The 21,909-nt window shown below is 39.5% G+C and overlaps 1 non-coding gene across 1 annotated transcript; it reads right to left on the reverse strand.

The window, feature by feature from the left end:
• Positions 1 to 19,401: 19,401 nt before the first annotated feature.
• LOC117201560 (U6 spliceosomal RNA) lies at positions 19,402 to 19,508 on the reverse strand. The gene has a single exon (XR_004483624.1). It is a non-coding gene; the product is annotated as a U6 spliceosomal RNA (small nuclear RNA).
• Between the last annotated feature and the right edge of the window lie 2,401 nt (positions 19,509 to 21,909).

A 21,909-nucleotide genomic window follows, 5' to 3' on the forward strand; every position in this document is an offset into this window, starting at 1 on the left:
TTTTGGAAGGAAGTGGGAAAGGAGAACAAAGTTTTCATGAATAATGCTGCTTGTTAAAATGCCTGCTCTCTCTGATGGTGATTAAGATGGATGCAGCATCATACTGACTTTCAGAGAGAGTGGGAGTACAGCTGACAATTTTCCCATCAGAGTTTTTCACAAAGAAGGAGCAACTCCTAGGTCCCTTCCCTTCCCTCCTCCTGCTCTAGGCTGCCTTTCCTGCAGAGCTTCTTGCTGCTTCAAGGCACTGGGGGAGGAATTCATCAGGGGCTGACAAGTGGCAAATGCCATTAGCTTTCAACTGCATTAAAGGATGTGAACAAGCAGGGATGGTGCCTATTCCCCTCTCCATGTTCCCAGCCCCTGTGCCTACTATAGTGCCTGGGTCCTGGCAGGCATATAATACTTTGAATCAGTCTTTCATGGTTATCTGTCACTTTTGGCATTCCACATTCATTTCCTTTTCTTCTATTATCAATTCCTTTCTTTTGTTTTGGAGAACCACTCCCTTACCTCAATCCATGGTTCTGGGGATCAAAGGAGCTAATTTCATAAAGTTCCTAAAATACTCCCTGGCTCAATTAATATTAGCTATCATTATAGCTAGTTCTACTTTATATTAGAATTCATGAAACACCCATGAAGCAGGATACCATAAATAAGCTATCAGATTGTATGGAAAAGATCTTTTACATTAAAATATCATAACCAATTTTTTAAAGAACAAAATAAGCATAAGAGTTGGAAGAAAAATCAAGAGGAAGTAGGACCAAAAGATAAAGACAAACAGACACATACATACATATTTTTAATTTGAGCTTCAATCCAAGAGGTTCAATATTTCACTAAAAAGAGTTTTCAAAAAATAGAAAAGGAATTACATTGGAAGGAAAATTATCAAAGAAAAAATACAAGAAAAATTTCAAGGTTTGAAAAACACTCTCTTTCTAACACAGTGACCAGAATAAAAAGTAACAACAATAAGTTAACAAACTAAGATATATCATCATTAAGTTGTAAAACAAGGTGAATAGAGAAAATAATTAAAATGCTTCAAATCAGAAGAAAAAGAAATAATTGGAAATCAGTATGGTATTAGTTTATTTAGCAACGACATTGGAAATTAGGCAACAATAGAGCAATGATTTAAATATTCTGACTAATAATGGTTTCCAGATAAAAATTCTATAGCATTCAAGCTAGAGATCAAGGGAGAGCTTTTTTCCTTCACATTTGTAAGTTCTCAGAAAGCTCTTGGACAGTGTGTTCTCCAAAAAGAAGTAACCCAAAAGGCAGAAAAACAAGATTCCTAAGGAAGGAACCAGCAGAAAACAGAAGCAAAGGTAATTTTAAGAATGGTTTTGAAAGGAATTCTCTAGATCACAGTGGGAAGTAGGCCCAGAGAGCAACTAAAACAGATAAGAGCAGGAAAACAGAGGAACTTGAAAGATATGAATAGAGCATCTCCAGGAAAACAGTGGAACCAATAGCATAACTGTTTCATTTGACCGTGAGAAAAATAGTGTTAAAAGGATTTCTAGAGTTCTGTGTGAAACAGAAAACTAAGCAAATGAAAAATTGAGGCAATTATCAACTCCAGGAAAATATAAAGTTACATAACTGAGAAAAGATAATCAATGTATACTGTTTGACTCAGCAGTAAACTTACATGTACTAACTAGGCCACGACCTATCCATGAACACATAGTTATATTGCAAATACTGAATGTTTAATTATATTTGAGATATGATTTTATTGGAAGGTTTAGGAAATGAACTTCAAAACAATCAGAAGATAATAAACAAGATGAAAATCGTAAGTCCTTATCTATCGATAATTGCTTTAAATGTAAATGGATTAAATATTCCAATAAAAAGACATAAAGTGGCTGAATGGATAAAAAAACAAGACCCAATTATGTCTTGTGTAAAAGACACTCACTTTAGATTTAAGGACACATGTAAGCTGAAAATTAAGGGACAGAGAAAATATATTCCATGCAAGTGGTAACCAAAAGAGTGCAGGGGCAGCCATACTTCTATCAGACAAAATAGACTGTCAAAAACTGTCACAAGAGACAAAGAAGGTCATTATATAATGATAGAGGGATAATTCATCAAGAGGATATAACAATTATCAATATATATGTACCCAACATCAGAACATCTAAATATATTAAGCAAATACTAAATACATTAAGCAAATTTCTGAAGGTAGTAATAGCAATGCAATAATAGTGGATTTCAATACTCCACTTTCAACAATGGATAGATCATTGAGATAATCAATAAAAAAAATTGGACTTGAATTTTACTTCAGAGTAAACAAAACCACAGAAATACATATAACATTCCATCCAACAGTAGCAGAACACACATTCTTCTCAAGCATATGGAGCATTCTCTAGGATAGATCATATGTTAGGTCACAAAATTAGTCTTAGCAAATTTAAGAAGATTGAAATCTTGCCAATTATATTTTCCAATGACAACAGTTTCTTACTAGAAATCAATAACAGGAGGAAAACTGGAAAATTCACAAATATGTGGGATTAAACAGCACACTCCTGAACAATCAGTGGATCAAATAAAAAATCAAAAGGAAATTTTTTAAAGATCTTGAGAAAAACGAAAAAGGAAACACAAATACCAAAACTTATGGGAGACAGCCAAAATAGTTCTAAGAGGGAAACTTACAGCAAGAAATTTGTAACATTAAGAATAAAGAGGGCTTCTCTGGTGGCACAGTGGTTGAGAGTCCACCTGCTGATGCAGGGGACACGGGTTCGTGCCCCAGTCCGGGAAGATGCCACATGGCACGGAGCGGCTGGGCCCGTGACTCATGGCCACTGAGCTTGCGCGTCCGGAGCCTGTGCTCCGCAACGGGAGAGGCCACAACAGTGAGAGGCCTGTGTACAGCAAAAAAAAAAAAAAAAAAAAAAGAATAAAGAAAGATCTCAAATAAACATCCTAACTTTATACCTCAAAGAAGTAGAAAAAAAGAATAAATTAGGTAACAGAAGCATAAAGAAGAAAATAATAGATATCAGAGCAGAAATAAATGAAATAGAAACTAGAAAAACAATAGAAAAGATCAATGATACTGAGCTGAGGTTTTGTAAAGATAAACAAAATTGACAAACCTTTCACAAGACTAAGACAAAAGAGAGATTTAAATAAATAAAAATGAAAGAGGATATATTACAACTGATACCATAAAAATACAAAGGATGGTAAGAGACTACTGTGAAATTGGACAACCTATACAAAATGATACATTCCTAGAAATATGCAAACTACAAAGACTTAATTATGAAGAAATAGGGAATCTGAACAGATCAATTACTGATAGGAAATTAAATCAGTAATCAAAAACCTCCCAACAAAGAAAAGCCCAGGACCAGATGGCTTCATGTGTAGATTCTACCAAACATTTAAGGAATAATTAATGTCAATCCTTCTGAAACTCTTACAAAAACTTGAAGAAGGGAATGCTCCTAAACTCACTTTATGAGGCCAACCGTGCCCTGATATCGAAGCTAGGTAAAGATCTACAAGAAAAGAAAATTACAGGCCAATATCCCTGATAAATATAGATGCAAAAATCCTCAACAAAATACTAGCAAACAAAATTCAACAGCACATTAAAAGGATCATACACTACAATCAAGTGGTTTTTATCCCCAGGATGTAAGAATGGTTCAACATATGCAAGTCAATGAATGTGATACACCACGTTGACAGAATGAAGGATAAAAATCATATGATTGTCTCAATAGAAGCTGAACAAGTATTTGACAAAATTCAACATCTGTTCATGATAAAAAATCTCAACAGATTAGGTATAGAAGGAATGTACATCAACATAATAAAGGCCATATATGACAGACCCACAGCTAACATCATACTTTAATGGCGAAAGCTGAAGTCTTTTCCTCTAAGATCAGAAACAAGGCAAAGAAACCACTCTCAACACTTCTATTTATTTAGTTATTTATTTATTATTTTTTGTGTGTGTGATATGCGGGCCTCTCACTGTTGTGGCCTCTCCCGCTGCGGAGCACAGGCTCCAGACACGCAGGCTTAGCGGCCATGGCTCACGGGCCCAGCCGCTCCGCGGCATGTGGGATCTTCCCGGACCAGGGCATGAACCCGTGTCCCCTGCATTGGCAGGCGGACTCCCAACCACTGCGCCACCAGGGAAGCCCAACACTTCTATTTAACATAGTATTGGAAGTCCTAGCCAGAGTAATTAGGCAAGAGAAAGAAATAAATGGCACCCAAGTAGGAAAGGAAGAAGTGAAATCCTCTGTTTGCAGATGACATGATTTTATATATAGAAAATCCTAAAGGTGCCACCAAAAAACCTGTTAGAGCTAATAAAAGAATTCAGTAAATTTGCAGGATACAAATTCAACATACAGAACATCAGTTATATTTCTATATGCTAACAGTAAACTATATGAAAAAGAAATTAAGAAAATAATCCCATTTACAATGGCATCAAAAAGAACTGGAATACATTTAACCAAGGAGGTGAAAGACCTGATACTGGAAAACATAAAACCTTGATGACAGAAACTGAAGAAGACATAAATAAAGGGAAAGATATCCTATGTTTGTAGATTGGAAAAATATTTTTAAATGTCCAAGCTATCACCCCATGCTATCTACAGTTTCAATGCAAATATTAGCAAATTTCCAATGGCATTTTCCACAGATAATAAAAACGATTCTAAAATTCGTACGGAACCACTTAAGACCCTGAATATCCAAAGCAATCTTGAGAAAGAAGAACAAAGCTGAGGCATCACATGACATTATTTCAAAATGTACAACAAAGCTATAGTAATCAAAATGATATGGTACTGGCTTAAAAACAGACACATAGACCAATGAAATAGAATATACAGCCCAGAAATAATCCACACATTTACAGTCAATTGATCTTTGACAAAGTTTCCAAGAACACACAATGGGGAAAGTATAGTTTCTTCAATAAATGGTGTTGGGAAAACTGGATATCCACATGCAGAAGAATGAAATTGGACCCTTATCTCAGACCATCAGTAAAAATCAACTCAAAATAGATTAAAGATTTAAAACATATATCTAAAACTACTAGAAGAAAACTATTATATGGAATTCTGCAAAAGGCAAAACTATGAAAATAATATAAAGACCAATGGTTACCAGGTATATATGGTGGGGACAGGGGAGATGAATATGCAGAGCACAGAATTTTTAGGAAAGTGAAAATACTTTGTATGATACTCAAATAGTGGATATGAGTCATTACATATTTGTCCAAACCCATAGAATGTACAACACCAAGATGAACCCTAATGTAAACTAGGGACCTTGGGTGATAACAATGTGTTGACATAGATTCATCAGTTGTAACAAATGAACCATCTGGTGGAGGAAGCTGGTAATGGGGGAGGCTGTGCATGTGTGGGGGCAGAGGCAATATGGGAAAATCTGCACCTTTCTCTCAATTTTGCTGTGAACCTAAGATTGCACAAAAAAAATAGTCTTAAAAGTGCATAGAGCCAAATACTCACACACAAATGAGTAAAAATGGGTAAATATGAACAAGCTCAATGGATTATACCAACGTCAGTATCCTGATTGTGATTTTTTACTACAGTTTTGCAATATATTATCATTAAGGGAAACAGTAAGTGACACACAGATCTCTGTATATTATTTCCTACAACTGTAAAAAAATTAAAAGCCCACTGACTACTGACTGGAGTCGTGGATTCCCCTCTACTTCACTGCTGGAGGTGACCATTAATTACTTTTACGTATATTCTTCTAGAATACATATAACAGCAGGAGCAGAAAGAGCCCGGTGAATTCAGACAAGCCTGGATTCAAATTCAAATCCCACCACTCAGTAGCTTTGGAGAAGTAACTTAACCTCTTTGTGTCTTAACCTCTTCTTCATTAAATGGGCTACAATAATAGTAGTTAAATTGTTCTGAGAAATTAATAAGTGTCAGTCTGTTAGAACAGTGCCTGGTATCTAGTAAATGCTCAATATTAATTTTAATATGCATGTATCCTCAGAAAACATGGAGCATAATTTTCTTTGATGTTGATTTTTGTGTTTTATATAAATGGTATCATGCTCTCTGTGTCAGTCTACTATTTACTTCTTTTTTTTTTTTCTGGCCATGACAATATATCTCATTTCTTTCCATGTCACTAATATCAAATTATCTCATTCTTTGTACTTGTTGCATAGTATTTCATGGTTGGCTATACTTAAATTTATTTACCATTTACCTACTGATGGAGATTTGGATTGTTCCTAACTTTGTGCCAGCTAAATTCATGTGAGTATGTCTCTGAACTATACATGAGAAATGGAATAGCTGGTTCACTAAATATGGCTTTGAAACTTTCAGATGATGTGTTAAGATTCAGTGCAGTCTACATAAACTTCAGGGTCCCAGCAATGGTTTGAAAAATCTCCTTGCCACTCGTTAAAAATTACTTGATTGAAAATGTTAACCTGAAACAAACAGACTGCTGATATTTCTCCATGAAAGATGGGTTTATTTGGGCTCAGCAGAGAATTGTAATTCAGGGTCTGCAACCATGGTGAGTCACTGCAAGTCCCCAAACGACAAGAGGAGGAGAGAGGGAAAGGAAGTTGGGGGGGGGGGGGGCGGCTGCTAATAGTAAACTAAGAGTCTGTGGTTTTTCATTGGCTGAGTCCTCTCCAGGAAAGAAGAGGAGTCTTCTTCCCAATGGGCTGTGCTATCATCACGAGGCGTGAGAGCTCCCCCTTCTGGTCTCCCAACTCTGTTAATTGAGGTTTCTGTTCATTTTTTTTACAAGCCATAACTTACATATTATAAAATGTATCTACGTTGTAAATGTACACACATTTGCAAGCAGCACTGTTATTCACTTTGTTGTGTATTGAATTGTGTCCACCAAACAAGATATGCTGAAGTCCTGACCCCAGTACCTCAAAATGTGACCTTATTTGAAAATAGGATTGTTATAGGTATAATTAGTTTAGTATGACTTTCTGTTGTTTTAAACCACCCACTTTGTGGTACTTGGTTACAGAAGCTCTAGGAAACTAATACACATTATTTTTTTTATTGTTGTTGTTTTGAAGTATAGTTGATTTACAGTGTGTTAATTTCTGCTGTACAGCAAAGTGATTCAGTTATACATATACATACTTTTTTAATATTCTTTTCCATTATTTTTATCAAAGGATATTGAATATAGTTCCCTGTGCTATACAATAGGACCCTGTTGTTTATCCATTCTATATATAATAGTTTGCATCTGCTAACCCCAAACTCCCAATCCATCCTTCCCCTGACCCTCCCTCCCCCTTGGCAACCACAAGTCTGTCCTCTATGTCTACACATTAGTTTTTAGTGCTTTTTAATATAGTTTTTTTTAGTAGAGTCGAATACACACATACACATTTCGAACATTTCCATCACCTTAACAAGATCCCTTATGCATATTTACAGTTCAAGTTCACCCTGACCCTAGGAAAGCCCTGAGTTCTATTATGGAGTAGAGGAGGAGACCCAAACTTCTCAGCTGATGCCTGGATTGGTATTATCCTTGAGGAGCCATAGTCACTCATGAAAATGACTCAGTAGGAGACTCTCAGATGGTCAAGTTTGGGATATAACTTCATTCCACCCTCTCCTCCACCTTTGGTCTCAACAGTTGTCAACAATTGGGTCAAAAACTAAATTTTGAAAACCTGGTGAAAATCTCCTCCAAGAAGAAAGGTATACATATCTCTACACTCAAAATCTGACAATTTTAGATGCCCCATGTGTGAATCCCAGTTTCAGGATCCTTGGTCTTTCTGTTGTATGCTTGAATATCTGTGGTGAGGGGGAGGCCAGTGCTACCTGAGGCAACCCATTCTACCCTGGGGAGCTCTATGCCCTGGGAAGCAATTCCTGTCCTGGTGGCTCCCACTTAGCAGTTCTGGGATAGTCTTTGTTAACTACAATATGGAACGGGAGACTGAGGAATTTTCAATCCCGGAGTTAAATAGGAACCTACAGAAACCTGCATGGGAATGATTGCCAAACCTCTAGTAGACTTTCAGGATGGAGAGGCAGTGGGAGAGCTCAGAATTTGGAAAATCCTGGCTCTATCATGTACTAATTCTTTGTCCTTCAGAAATACTGATAGCCTTTCTGAGACTAAAGTCTCCTTTGTAAAATAGAGAAACCTTGCACATAGTAGGTGTTTTATCATGGATGAATTTAGATTGAAGTGAAACCTCATATGAATAAAAAATAGGACCCGGGCTTCCCTGGTGGCGCAGTGGTTGAGAGTCCGCCTGCCGATGCAGGGGACACGGGTTCGTGCCCCGGTCCGGGAGGATCCCACATGCCGTGGAGCTGTTGGGCCCGTGAGCCATGGCCGCTGAGCCTGCGTGTCCGGAGCCTGTGCTCCGCAACGGGAGAGGCCACGACAGTGAGAGGCCCGCGTACCACACACACACACAAAAAATAGGACCCAATACCACAAGAGATGGAAAAGACGAGGAGGAAAGGGAATTTCCGTGTCTAACAGCATCCTGAGAAATGAGATTATCAAGTCTTTCATACATAGACCTTTTAAAAATTTTTAAATCAATTTTTTTAAAGCAGTTTTAGGTTCACATCAAAATTTAAAGAATGTCATATAGTATGTAGGCTTTTCAGATTGGCTTCTTTCACTTAGTCATATGCATTTAAGTTTCCTTCATGTCTTTTCATGGCTTGATAGCTCATTTTTTTAAAACACTGAATAATATTCCATTGCCTGGCTGTACCACAGTTCACTTATCCATTCACCTACTGAAGAACACATACCTTTTACTGAATAAAATTAGGTCTCCATCTTACAGTTGAATGACCACAGCACGGAATGAGCAGATGACAGCATCCCAAGACTCCTCCCATTGATCCAGAGTTCCACCAAAGTACCACAGAAGACAAGTCTGAGGTCTCTAGCATCCTAACACCTAAGGCAGGAGATAGATGGGCTCCAGACTAGGCATTTATAACTGGCTTCCTGTTTACATTTCTTGGGGTGAGAAAAAGATGGGCTTCAGGCCAGACGTATACAACTTGCCTCCTGTTTGCATTTCCTGAGACAGGAAATAGATGGGCTCCGGGTTAGGCATTTACAATCAGCTTCCTGTTTGCCCTCCGAGATGTAAGTAACCACAGAAACAGGGTAAATAGCCAGGCATTGTCTCTTGAGGATGCCCTAAGATAACAGTCATGGCAGGAACAGAGAGGGACAAAGCCCTGTTTGAGTAAAGGATCAAGAATCATGCATTTCCCATCCTTGGGGCAGGGGAGACATTGCACATGTGCAGAAAGGCTCCTTGGGGGTCGAAAAGGAGGGGGCACCACCCCATAATATGGGATGCTAAGGCCGCCCCATAGGCCTCTGGCCTGGAATCCATCTTGGAGAAAAGTTGCACATGCATGTTGGGGAAGGTCCTAGGGCAGGTCAGGTGTGGAAAAAGAAACCAGATAATTGGCCAAAGGTAAACAGAGACCTGGAAGAACTGCCCTACATAAATGAACGGACCGCCTCTTTACTGCGCTCCCGCGCATTAGGGAGGATGCCTACACCCTTTCTCTCTGGGTGTGCATCTCTGCCTTGTTTCTATCTTAACTAAACAGTTTCTCTGTGTGCTCTCCCACTAGTTGTTGTGCTGTGTCTCTAATAATAAACTTTGTACCTGTTTTTACAGTTTTTGCCTCCATGAGAAATGAATTTTTCACTGGGGGCAGGAGCCAGGGAAGAATAGCTTCTGGCCTCTAGCCCCTCCTGGCCTGGTGGCTAGGATTCCTGGTTTTCATCCAGGCTACGCAGGTTCAATTCCTGAGCAGGGAATTAAGATCTCGCTTCGTGCCACCGCTTACTGCTCCCCCTCTGAGATCACACCCACCACATTGAGAAAATAAAGAAACAAAATTGATTAGGTGGGGATGATGGGATTGGCCCGAAATCGCAATGCAGTATCTCTACCAACTATAATCGCTGCTGAGTTCCATCCACCTCCAAAGGGCTGACCCACTTCCCTAGGATGGGTGCTCTTGGAAGTTCAAATCCAGGGAACACGGCTCCACCCTGCCTTGTTGTTATCCCCACTAACTTCTAAGGACAGTACTGGGTTAGGCACTTGATTTAACCAGGTGTTTGAAGACCTCAACTGGCAAATGCAAATGATGAGACTTGAAAAAAAATCAGAATTTTTTGCCTTGGTTTCCTGAAGGCTGAATTAAACATAACTTAAATACTCTGTTTTACTTTTTATTTGTTTTTTTCTGGACTGAACCTAGAACTAAAGGGGATTTTTTTCTCTCCCTTTCCAAAAGATACCAGGCGAGCCAGAAACAAACACGCATTTTCTAAAACCAGTGAACCATGGCATCAGAATTTTCTTCAAACCATACCTGAACCAAACTTACACTTCATACAGTTGGAGTCTCTCAGCTAAATTGGCCCCAGACATGGGGTTGTTTTACCCAATTTAGAGCCAATATGAAACAGGTCTCTCTCTCGGCTCTGTGGTTGTTATTGTTGTGGTTTTTATGGCCCCATTCTGTCTCTGCTTCTTTGCATCTTGGTGGCTGTCTCTCTTCATCCCTCTGTGTCTCTCTGTCTTTTTGTCTTTCTGCTTTTTTCTTTCTTTCTGTCCTTCTCTGTCTGTGATCTGTCTTCCTCTCCCACTGCCTCCTTCTGAAATGCTCGTAATATAAGGACCCTGGAGCAGACAACCTGGGCTTGAAATCACCTCCTGTCTCTGGGCATCTGTCTCTTTATCTGTCAAACATGCTTAGAAGGGTACCTGGCATGTAATAAGCATGTTATAGTCAATCATTATTATTATTTCCCACATTTGTATAGCCAACTTCCCCAGGTAGTTTCTGGGACCAGCAAACATGGTGACATAGCAGATTGGAGAGAGAAGACTTTGGGAGAGAAAGACTTCATGGGTTGAGGGAAACAGAAGCTAGAGACCTAGCTTAGTTCTCTTGGCTGTGCAGTTTCTCCTCACATCTTTTACAAGAAGCAATAGGAGATCTCCCAGAAGATTGTAGGGTTTGCACAGAGAATGTCATGATTCTCATAGCATTTTGGCTATTGAATCTACACTTCCTCTACCCTAACCTGTGAAATCTGTGAAAGCAAGAATTTTGAGGAGAGAAAGGGGAAGAGAGAGAAAACATGCAAAGGAACGTAAGAGAGGAGAAAGAGGATGAGAATAAAAGAGAGAATGGAGAGAGAGTTAGTGAGAGAGAGAGAGAGTAAAAGGAAGAGAATATGAGAGGGAGAGGGAGGGAGATTCACTGAGGCCATAGACCAATGTTTTCTGCTAAACAGAGTAAGCGAGACCAACCTGCATCCTTGGAAGAAAAGACGCTGTGGCCCATATTATTGCTCCTAATCATACATTGCACTAAATGCAAACCTATTATCTGTTCAATTTCATTTTAGTACAATTCACTGTACTGCCGCAGCCTCACTTTCCAGCTGAGGTGCCACTTTTGTAAGCAAAAGTCAAACTCCATGCAGCAAAGATTTGGCTTCTTAGCAACTGAAAGAAGTTAGGCTGAAGAAAAGAAAATAAAGTACATGGCATTGCAGAGTTAAAGAATAGAGATACTGATGCATTGCATTTGGAAGCAACAAACAAAAAACAACCCCCAACAAACCCATGCCATGCCATCTGCGATCGATATGCATCATTACATTTAATGAGATGGCTGGGTTCTGGGAGAGTTCCAAGCCAGTGCTTCTCAACCTTCCCTGTGCAATGTAATCACCTGAGAGCTTTCAAAAGAAAAAAATCTCAGTGCCCAGGTTGTACTCCCCAGACCGGTTAAATCGTGGGACCCAGGCATCAGTATTTTCAAAGCCCCCCAGGTGACTCTAGTGTGTAGCCAAAGCTGACAACCTCTGATCTTAGATAACCCAAAAAGCCAAGTCATAACGTTTCCAAACTCTGTAACCTGACTGCAGCGGGTAAGGTAGCATAAGAGATGACGGCACCTGTTGGGTAATTAAGGTAACATGTCAGGAGATTATGAAAAGTCCATCTGTTTTGGATAGGGGATGCAGTCTAATCAAATGATATTCTTTATGAGCAGCTATCCTAATTCCCTGACATTTAGTTTGCCCCCAGTGTTTGATGACCCTTGTTTGCTGCTGTCTGTTCACGGCCATCTGCTGCCTGTGACTGCGGTGGAGAGGAGCGTCGTGCAGCCAGGTGAGGTGTGTAGTGTTGTGGTTTTCCTGCCTATTAGTCTCCTAGGAGTGAAGGAGTCTGTACCAGGGCATGACCCTGCCCCTGTGGCTCAAGCACTCATTATTTACCTGTTACGGGTTGAATTGTGTCCCTGGTCAAATTCATATGTTGGATTCCTAACCCCCAGTGCTTTAGAATGTGCCCCCCCTTTTTTTTTAATGAAGTATAGTTGATCTACAGTGTTGTGTTAGTTTCATGTGTACAGCAAAGAATATATATTCTCCTTCAGATTCGCTTATAGGTATTACAAAATATTGAGTAGAATATGACCTTATTTAGAAATAGGGTCGTTGCAGATATAATTAGTTAAGATAAGGTCATACTGGAGTAGGACGGTCCCCTAATCCAGTGTGAGTGGTGTGTTACAAAAAGTGGAAATTTGGACACAGAGGCATGCACACGGGCAGTACATCACATGCAGCTGAAAGCAGAGATTGGAGTGATGCACGTACACAAGCCAAGGAACACCAAAGGTTGCCACCAAACTTCTAGAAGCTAGAGAAGAGGCATGCGACAGGCTCCCCTCACAGCCTTCAGAAGGAACCAGCCCTGCTGCCACCATGATTTCTGACTTCTGCCTTCCAGAGCTGGGAGACAATACATTTCTGTTGTCTAAGCTACCCAGTTTGTGGTTCATTGTCACAGCAGTCCTGGCCAATGAAGACAGCACCCCAGCCTGGAAGAACCAATTCTGCCCATTGACGGGAACAAGTAGAGGGTTTCAGCCCTGGGAGAGGACAGGCCCTAAACTAATCAACTGCCCTGGTTCTAACCCTGATTCCAAACCAATCCCCATAATTGTTGCTCCCAACCCCCTCGTGCTCATGGTATCCACTGCCCCCAGCAGTCCGACTTCATAGGCATGTGACCTGTGCAGTGTCCATGGCTTTTCATTGGCTGAGTCCTTGCCAGGAAAGAGAAAGGAATCTTTCTTCTTCTTGATGGGCTGTGCACTTAGAAGGCCTCCGGGTGTGTTTTAATTCTCTGGTGTCGCCATCTTGAAATTCTGAATCATTTTCCTGGGCCCAGCATTTTCACTTTGCACTGGCCCTGCAAATTCTGCAGCCAGTCCTGTTCCCAAGCCTCCCATTAATTTTCCTTCCTTTGATCAGATCCTATCTACTTCTTCATAGGGATTTCTCATTGTTTCTGGTCCAGTAATGTCCCTCTCTTTCTGTTTTCCAATGATGTTATGAAGGTTCCCTTTTTTTTTTTTGCGGTACGCGGGCCTCTCACTGTTGTGGCCTCTCCCATTGCGGAGCACAGGCTCCGGACGCGCAGGCTCAGCGGCCATGGCTCACGGGCCCAGCCGCTCCGCGGCATGTGGGATCTTCCCGGACTGGGGCACGAACCCGTGTCCCCTGAATTGGCAGGTGGACTCTCAACCACTCCGCCACCAGGGAAGCCCAATACTCACCTTTTGGTTTTAAATTCACATCTGTTATACTTTAAGCCTGTCTTTCCTGGTAGACCATGAACTCTTAGAAGTTGGGATGATTCTGTTTTGTTCTATTGTTAAATCTCTGGAGCTTGACACAGTGCTTGGAACATACAGAGAAGGAATCAACACATTTGTCAAATGAGTTACTGACTGTTAGGTGCTCAGAAACGCTTACTTACTGCACAAAACTGGACCCATTCTCATAAACACCATGGGCCTCAGGAAGACTGCTTTAGGGAGGAAGAAACCAGGTGTGGGAAGTTGAGGTGACAGGTTCAGGGTCACATAGATAGTAACAGCAGTGCTAGAACTTTTTTATTATATTCAGAAAAAAATATTCCTTTCTCTTTGGAACATGGCCCTGAAATGTGACCCTGACACATCCTAAATCGCATGACTCACACTTTGTCTTCCATGATCAAGAGCAGGGGAAAGTGTAACAAAGCAGAAGCCTTTATAACACAGGATTTTATATTGAGCCCTGAGATGCTAACATCTCATAGAAACTCAAACTCTGCGGTGCCTGGATTTTCCAAATGGATGGCTCTCCTTTTATTAGCAGCACAAACCAAACCGACCCCAAGGGCTCACGGCAGAACCTCGTTTGTCTCAGACAGACTTGACTTGACTCTTCTTTCAGGGTCTCCGTTGCCTAAACAGGGTGGCTATTCAACAAGCAGCAATATAGGGTATGGGTTCTATTTCTTATAAATCATGTACCACTCCATTGATTCTTTTTTTTTTAAATCCTTATAAAATAGGTGACATTTTGTGTGTGTTTTATTTTTTTTATTTTTTAACATCTTTATTGGAGTATAATTGCTTTACAATGGTTAGTTTCTGCTTTATAACAAAGTGAATCAGTTAATACATATACATATGTTCCCATATCTCTTCCCTCTTGCGTCTCCCTCCCTCCCACCTTCCCTATCCCACCCCTCTAGGTGGTCACAAAGCACCGAGCTGATCTCCCTGTGCTATGCGGCTGCTTCCCACTAGCTATCTATTTTACGTTTGGTGGCGTATATATGTCCATGCCTCTCTCTCACTTTGTCACAGCTTCCCCTTCCCCTTCCCCATATTCTCAAGTCCATTCTCTAGTAGGTCTGTGTCTTTATTCCTGTCTTACCCCTAGGTGCTTCATGACCTTTTTTTTTTTCCTCTTAGATTCCATATATATGTGTTAGCATACAGTATTTGTTTTTCTCTTTCTGACTTCACTCTGTATGACAGTCTCTAGGTCCATCCACCTCACTACAAATAACTCAATTTCGTTTCTTTTTATGGCTGAGTAATATTCCATTGTATATATGTGCCACATCTTCTTTATCCATTCATCTGTTGATGGACACTTAGGTTGCTCCCATGTCCTGGCTATTGAAAACAGAGCTGCAATGAACATTTTGGTACATGACTCTTTTTGAATGATGGTTTTCTCAGGGTATATGCCCAGTAGTGGGATTGCTGGGTTGTATGGTATTTCTATTTGTAGTATTTTAAGGAACCTCCATACTGTTCTCAATAGTGGCTGTATCAATTTACATTCCCACCAACAGTGCAAGAGTGTTCCCTTTTCTCCACATCCTCTCCAGCATTTATTGCTTGTAGATTTTTTGATGATGGCCATTCCGACCGGTGTGAGATGATATCTCATTGTAGTTTTGATTTGCATTTCTCTAAATGAGCATCCTTTCATGTGTTTGTTGGCAATCTGTGTGTCTTCTTTGGAGAGATGGCTATTTAGGTCTTCTGCCCATTTTTTGATTGGGTTGTTTCTTTTTTTGATATTGAGCTGCATGAGCTGCTTGTAAATTTTGGAGATTAATCCTTTGTCAGTTGCTTCATTTGCAAATATTTTCTCCCATTCTGAGGGTTGTCTTTTTGTCTTGTTTATGTTTTCCTTTGCTGTGTAAAAGCTTTTAGCTTTTAAGTTTCATTCGGTCCCATTTGTTTATTTTTGTTTTTATTTCCATTTCTCTAGGAGTTGGGTCAAAAAGGATATTGCTGTGATTTATGTCATAGAGTGTTCTGCCTATGTTTTCCTCTAAGAGTTTTATAGTGTCTGGCCTTACATTTAGGTCTTTAATCCATTTTGAATTTATTTTTGTGTATGGTGTTAGGGAGTGTTCTAATTTAATTCTTTTACATGTAGCTGTCCAGTTTTCACAGCACCACTTATTGAAGAGGGTGTCTTTTCTCCATTGTATATCCTTGCCTCCTTTGTCATGGATTAGTTGACCTTAGGTGCATGGGTTTATCTCTGGGCTTTCTATCCTGTTCCGTTGATCTATATTTCTGTTTTTGTGCCTGTACCATACTGCCTTGATTACTGTAGCTTTGTAGTATAGTCTGAAGTCTGGGAGCCTGATTCCTCCAGCTCTGTTTTTCTTTCTCAAGATTGCTTTGGCTATTCGGGGTCTTTTGTGTTTCCATACAAACTGTGAAATTTTTTGTTCTAGTTCTGTGAAGAATGCCATTGGTAGTTTGATAGGGATTGCATTGAATCTGTCAACTGCTTTGGGTAGCATAGTCATTTTCACAATGTTGATTCTTCCAATCCAAGAACATGGTATATCTCTCCATCTGTTTGTATCATCTTTAATTTCTTTCATCAGTATCTTATAGTGTTCTGTATACAGGTCTTTTGTCTCCTTAGGTAGGTTTATTCTAGGTATTTCATTCTTTTTGTTGCAGTAGTAAATGGGAGTGTTTCCTTAATTTCCCTTTCAGATTTTTCATCATTAGTGCATAGGAATGCAAGAGATTTCTGTGCATTAATTTTGTATCCTGCTACTTTACCAAATTCATTGATTAGCTTTAGTCGTTTTCTGGTAGCATCTTTAGGATTCTCTATGTATGGTATCATGTCATCTGCAAACAGTGACAGCTTTACTTCTTCTTTTCCGATTTGGATTCCTTTTATTTCTTTTTTTTCTCTGACTGCTGTGGCTAAAACTTCCAAAAGTATGTTGAATAATAGCGGCGAGAGTGGACATCCTTGTCTTGTTCCTGGTCTTAGAGGAAATGCTTTCAGTTTTTCACCATTGAGAATGATGTTGGCTGTGGGTTTGTCATCTATGGCCTTTATTATGTTGAGGTAAGTTCCCTCTATGGCTACTTTCTGGAGGGTTTTTATCATAAATGGGTGTTGAATTTGGTCAAAAGCTTTTCCTGCATCTATTGAGATGATCATGTGGTTTTTCTCCTTCAATTTTTTAATATGGTGTATCACATTGATTTGCGTATATTGAAGAATCCTTGCATTCCTGGGATAAACCCTTCTTGATCATGGTGTATGAGCCCTTTAATGTGCTATTGGATTCTGTTTGCTAGTATTTTGTTGAGGATTTTTGCATCTATGTTCATCAGTGATATTGGCCTGTAGTTTTCTTTCTTTGTGACATCTTTGTCTGGTTTTGGTATCAGGGTGATGGTGGCCTTGTAGAATTGAGTTTGGGAATGTTCCTCCCTCTGTTATATTTTGGAAGAGTTTGAGAAGGATAGGTGTCAGTTCTTCTCTAAATGTTTGATAGAATTCGCCTGTGAAGCCATCTGTCAGGACCTATTTTTTTAAAATAATTTTTTCTTTCTGATTACATTTATACATTGAGTTTGCAGCAGCATATTTTGTGTGTGGTATATCTTGTGGAATGAATGAATGGATGCATAAGTGACTCTGCAGGACCAGAAATGAAAGGTATCTTGTGGAATGCACCCCTGCTAGTAATCATACTAATCCTATGTGGAATATTATCCCTGATCTCTATTGGGTTTGACACTTCTCAAACACCTTGTTGGAAATGGAGACAGTAATTCAAAAGTAGCACTTAATCATAGTATTAGATGGTGCAGCTAAGTGTCATCGTACACATGCTTCCACAAGGAAAGAAGCATATTATTAAAATTAAATCATCTGAGTAGATTGTATAAGGAATTGAGCATAGAATGATGCCTTCCCAGTTCAGGGTCTAAAAGACAGATTGAGAAATAAGTAACCCGGATTTGTAGATGAGGGCTTTGGTACCAATTGGCTGGGATTTGGGGGCAAGTCTCTCTACCTCTCTGGGTCTCAGTTTCCTCCCCTGTAGAGGAAGGGGCGTAAAGCTGGTGGTTCCTCTGATTTTTCTTTTACCCCATCAAGCTGGAGCTAGATATCCCCCTCTGAAAACACAAGGTATTATAAGAAGAAGAAACTCAACAGAGAAGCACATCTTGTAAATGGTAGATATTTGATTCAAGCCCAGTCTTTCTTTACCCTCAATCCATTAACTTTCTACTATTATTTTATTTATGTCATCCCCCCCTACCTGAAATTCCCTTATTCACTCAAAAACAATGAAATGCATCTTGGGTACCTGTAACGGTCCCTACTGTATTGAAATTTGCTCTCTGTACAAAGACCCAGAGCCCCCTCTTCCTCTCTGACCCTGTGAGATTTTCTGGCAAGCATTCTGCTGCCCTATACTCCTTCCTCAGCACCTAACCGTGCTCCCTAAAGTTCTACAACTTTGTAGTGTACACCAGTGGCCTCGTGGGTTGGGAAGGCTATATGACATAGCATAGAACATGAGCTGAGTCCCAGAGTCAAACACATATAGGTTTTATATAGAGGTGAAGGTCCTCACCACTTTCTAGGTGTGTGACTCTGGACACAACACTTTATATCACTAAGCCTTAACTTGTTTATGTAAGGGGACAAAAAGGGGACAATGATGCTCTTGTGAACATTGGTGGCTGCCTAACCAACAGTCATTCCGTCTTTGTTGACAGTAGGGTACTGTTTCATTCAGGCATTCAGGGCAAGGTGTCTTGTCCCAGGGGATGAACTTTGACTTCTAATTGATCATAATAATCCTATTCCCATTTGTCAATGACTGCTTTAGATTAGGCCATATGACCATTTCTGGATCATGGGATACAAAGGGAAATCTACTGGAGAATACTGGGGAAAGATTTCCCTCCTAACAACAAGAGAGAGACTTGAGAAAAGCGTGAGCCCATCTTCCTTTCTTCATAATTTTAGATGTTACTGACCCTATGATTGTTGGCCCTATAGCAGCCTCTTACAGTAATGAGGGGAAAACCAAGAAAATCACAGAAAAGCCATACAGAGCCCTGACAGTGTTTAGGTGCTGAATCTACTTTCTCTGAAACCTCTATCTCTAGATGTTTTATTAAATGAGAAATAAATATCTCTACTGCTTAGACATTTTAACATTTTGTGGGATCTGAAAGTTACATTATGTTATATACACTCTTTAAGTCAAAGAATACAAAATTTAAAATATGAAAATCAGGTGTGAAAATAAATATTTATTTAGAATAAAAAGAAGCCGCAGCAGATTCCAAATTTTAAAAGCTGACAAATGTGCACATCACAAAATTTTAAAAATAAGTTTTTATTAACGATTAATAAATCTCTGTAATATATATATTTTTAACATCTTTATTGGAGTAGAATTGCTTTACAATGGTGTGTTAGTTTCTGCTTTATAACAAAGTGAATCAGCTATACATATACATATATCCCCATATCCCCTCCCTCTTGCATCTCCCTCCCACCCTCCCTATCCCACCCCTCTAGGTGGACACAAAGCACCAAGCTGATCTCCCTGTGCTATGCAGCTGCTTCCCACTAAAAAATATGGAATGCATCACGAATTTGCGTGTCATCCTTGCGCAGCGGCCATGCTAATCCTCTCTGTATCCTTCCAATTTTAGTATATGTGCTGCCAAAGCGAACACCTCTGTAATATTTTTATCCTATATGCTCAGGCTGCATACTCTGTCTTCATATGACAATAACTTGATAAAAATACTTTCTATAGAGAAAATAAATAATTCTAACTTTTTTTCTAGCATGGTTGATGAAAAATTAATACGGCTCTTGATGGTTTAGAAAATTTACTTTCAGTTCTACAACTCATTATTAGTAATGACATGTAAATTTTTAGGATTATCACTAAATTTGGGAAAAGCTCTAATGAGTTTGTTTCATATATGAGTTGTATGCTTTAAAAGAATTTCCCATAGACTAGCTTCTGACTCCATATACTTCAAACTTAATTTCTCCTCTGTTACCTGCATTTCTTCTGTCCCCATTGCAATACCACCTCTGGCCCTGCTATTCTGGATCAAAATACTAGATGAGTCAGCACAGTGTGGCAGGAGTATTCCTGGAAGCCATAGGGATAAGTCATTCACGGGTAGCTAGCTTAGAGTCACTTAACAATTCATGGAAATGAATGAGAACCACATAAACATATCCCACTAAACCCCATCCTGATGTATTACTGCAGCTCAATCCCAAATCCCCAGATGCTCTCAGCCTCTCTAGCACTAACCAACATGAGGGGATGTGTAACAAAAAAGAACCCCCAGGAGAAAGAATTCCCAGGCTTAAACCACTGCTGTTCAAACAAACATTTCACTTTTACAAAATTTCAAAACAACATGTGATGATGGAAACACATTGCTAGGGCCTTAGAAAGGACCCGTGCAAGTGAGGGGGCCGTAAAATGTAAGCTTTGTTTGCTTCATGTGAAATACATCTTCCTCTTATTACAGTCATGCCGTGAGAATTGAATGAACCCACAATATAAATAAGGTGCTTATTACAACGTCTGGCACATAATGAAGTTTGAAATATGGTAGGAACTATTATATTTTAGTAGTATTAGTATTATTTAAGATGGTACCTCCCACAGTACCTCCTTTTTTCCCTCCTGAATGTGTTTTCATTGCTGGGACCAAAGGACGGAAACAAGTGTTTGACCCACACCTCTGGGTAGATACACTTTTAGTTTTCCAATATGAAATCTGTTCCTGATAGGGCTTTAGTTTTCAAGGGTTAAAAATTTCTAAGCCTGGTGAGGGTGAAGGTCTCTATAATCAGAGTGAACAGGAAATCAAAGTGACTTCTTTACAATCAATAGTTTTATGATTACTTTTTAAAATTACATCTTTGCCCTAAAATCGGCATGCTATATTTAGTCACCATCACCAAGAGACATCTGCCCAATGAGGCAACAGCACTTTTTATAAGTGATACGTCATCTATTTATTTCAGCAGCTAAGTACCTTCTGGCACAACAAACAGCTACCTTTGGAAACAAAGATGGAATTTTGGTTGCCTTAACAGATATGGGTTGTCTAAAATTACAGACAGCGCTAATTAACTGGAACACAGAATTAGAACCTACAGTTCAGAAAAGATGCAAGAAAAATAGAGTGTCGGAAACTTTAGCACTGGAAAGCTAAGCTGACTGTTTCAAGGATGCTAGATTGATGATAAGAATTAGGTACCGTTGTTAAAACTCAATAAACAAAGCCTGACAGGTTGTGGCTGAAATAGAACATTTGTTTGCTCAAAGAGAGGGTGTTTAAAGTAAACTCCCTTTCACTGATAAAAAATTATGAATAAAGCTAGTGAAAAAGATACTACTATCTGTGGGAGGGGAGACTGAAATTGACCATAATTTCATTTATGTTTGACTAACAAGCGAGTTTTTTTCTGTCAAATACACCTTAATTCAAAGAAAATAGCTGTTATTAGTATTCTTGAATTTAGAAACTGAATGAATTGCTTGAAGTATTTAAAAAAATATTAGGAGAGGCTGGTGGAGTCTGGTCCTTCCAAGAGAGCCTGATTGGTGGAGTCAAGTGAAAAAGGCAAAGTTCTGAAGTTTCAAAGACTGGAACTTTTATCCTAGATGCATGTCTAATTCACTGGATGATCTCAGTCAAATTACCTAAGTGATCTGGCTAATAGGACAATAATCATCCCTGCCTCCTTAGTTAGTAATAATCACGGAACACTCTGAAAACCGGAAGGCACTGCATAAAAGGAAAAGTGGCAATGGCAGTACAGCACGGTGATTAGGAGCCCAAAGCGTATGTGAGTCAGGACCAGCCTCCGCTGGAAGCTCAGCCACTATGCGGTCAAGGGCAGAGTCCTTACCTTCTCTTCAGAAACAGCTCTAGCGATGGTCAGATGAGATAATGTACATGAATTAGTTAGTTCACCTGGGTGTATCAATAGCCCAAAATGGTAATAACTTAAATATAAAGAAGATGAGATCCAAGGCAAGCAGTCCAGGCTAGACTCTCTGTTCCATGAGGTCCTTCCTGGATCCAGGATCCTCCT

This window comes from Orcinus orca, chromosome 16 (genome assembly GCF_937001465.1).
Source record: "Orcinus orca chromosome 16, mOrcOrc1.1, whole genome shotgun sequence".
In the NCBI taxonomy this organism is placed as follows: Eukaryota; Metazoa; Chordata; class Mammalia; order Artiodactyla; family Delphinidae; genus Orcinus; species Orcinus orca.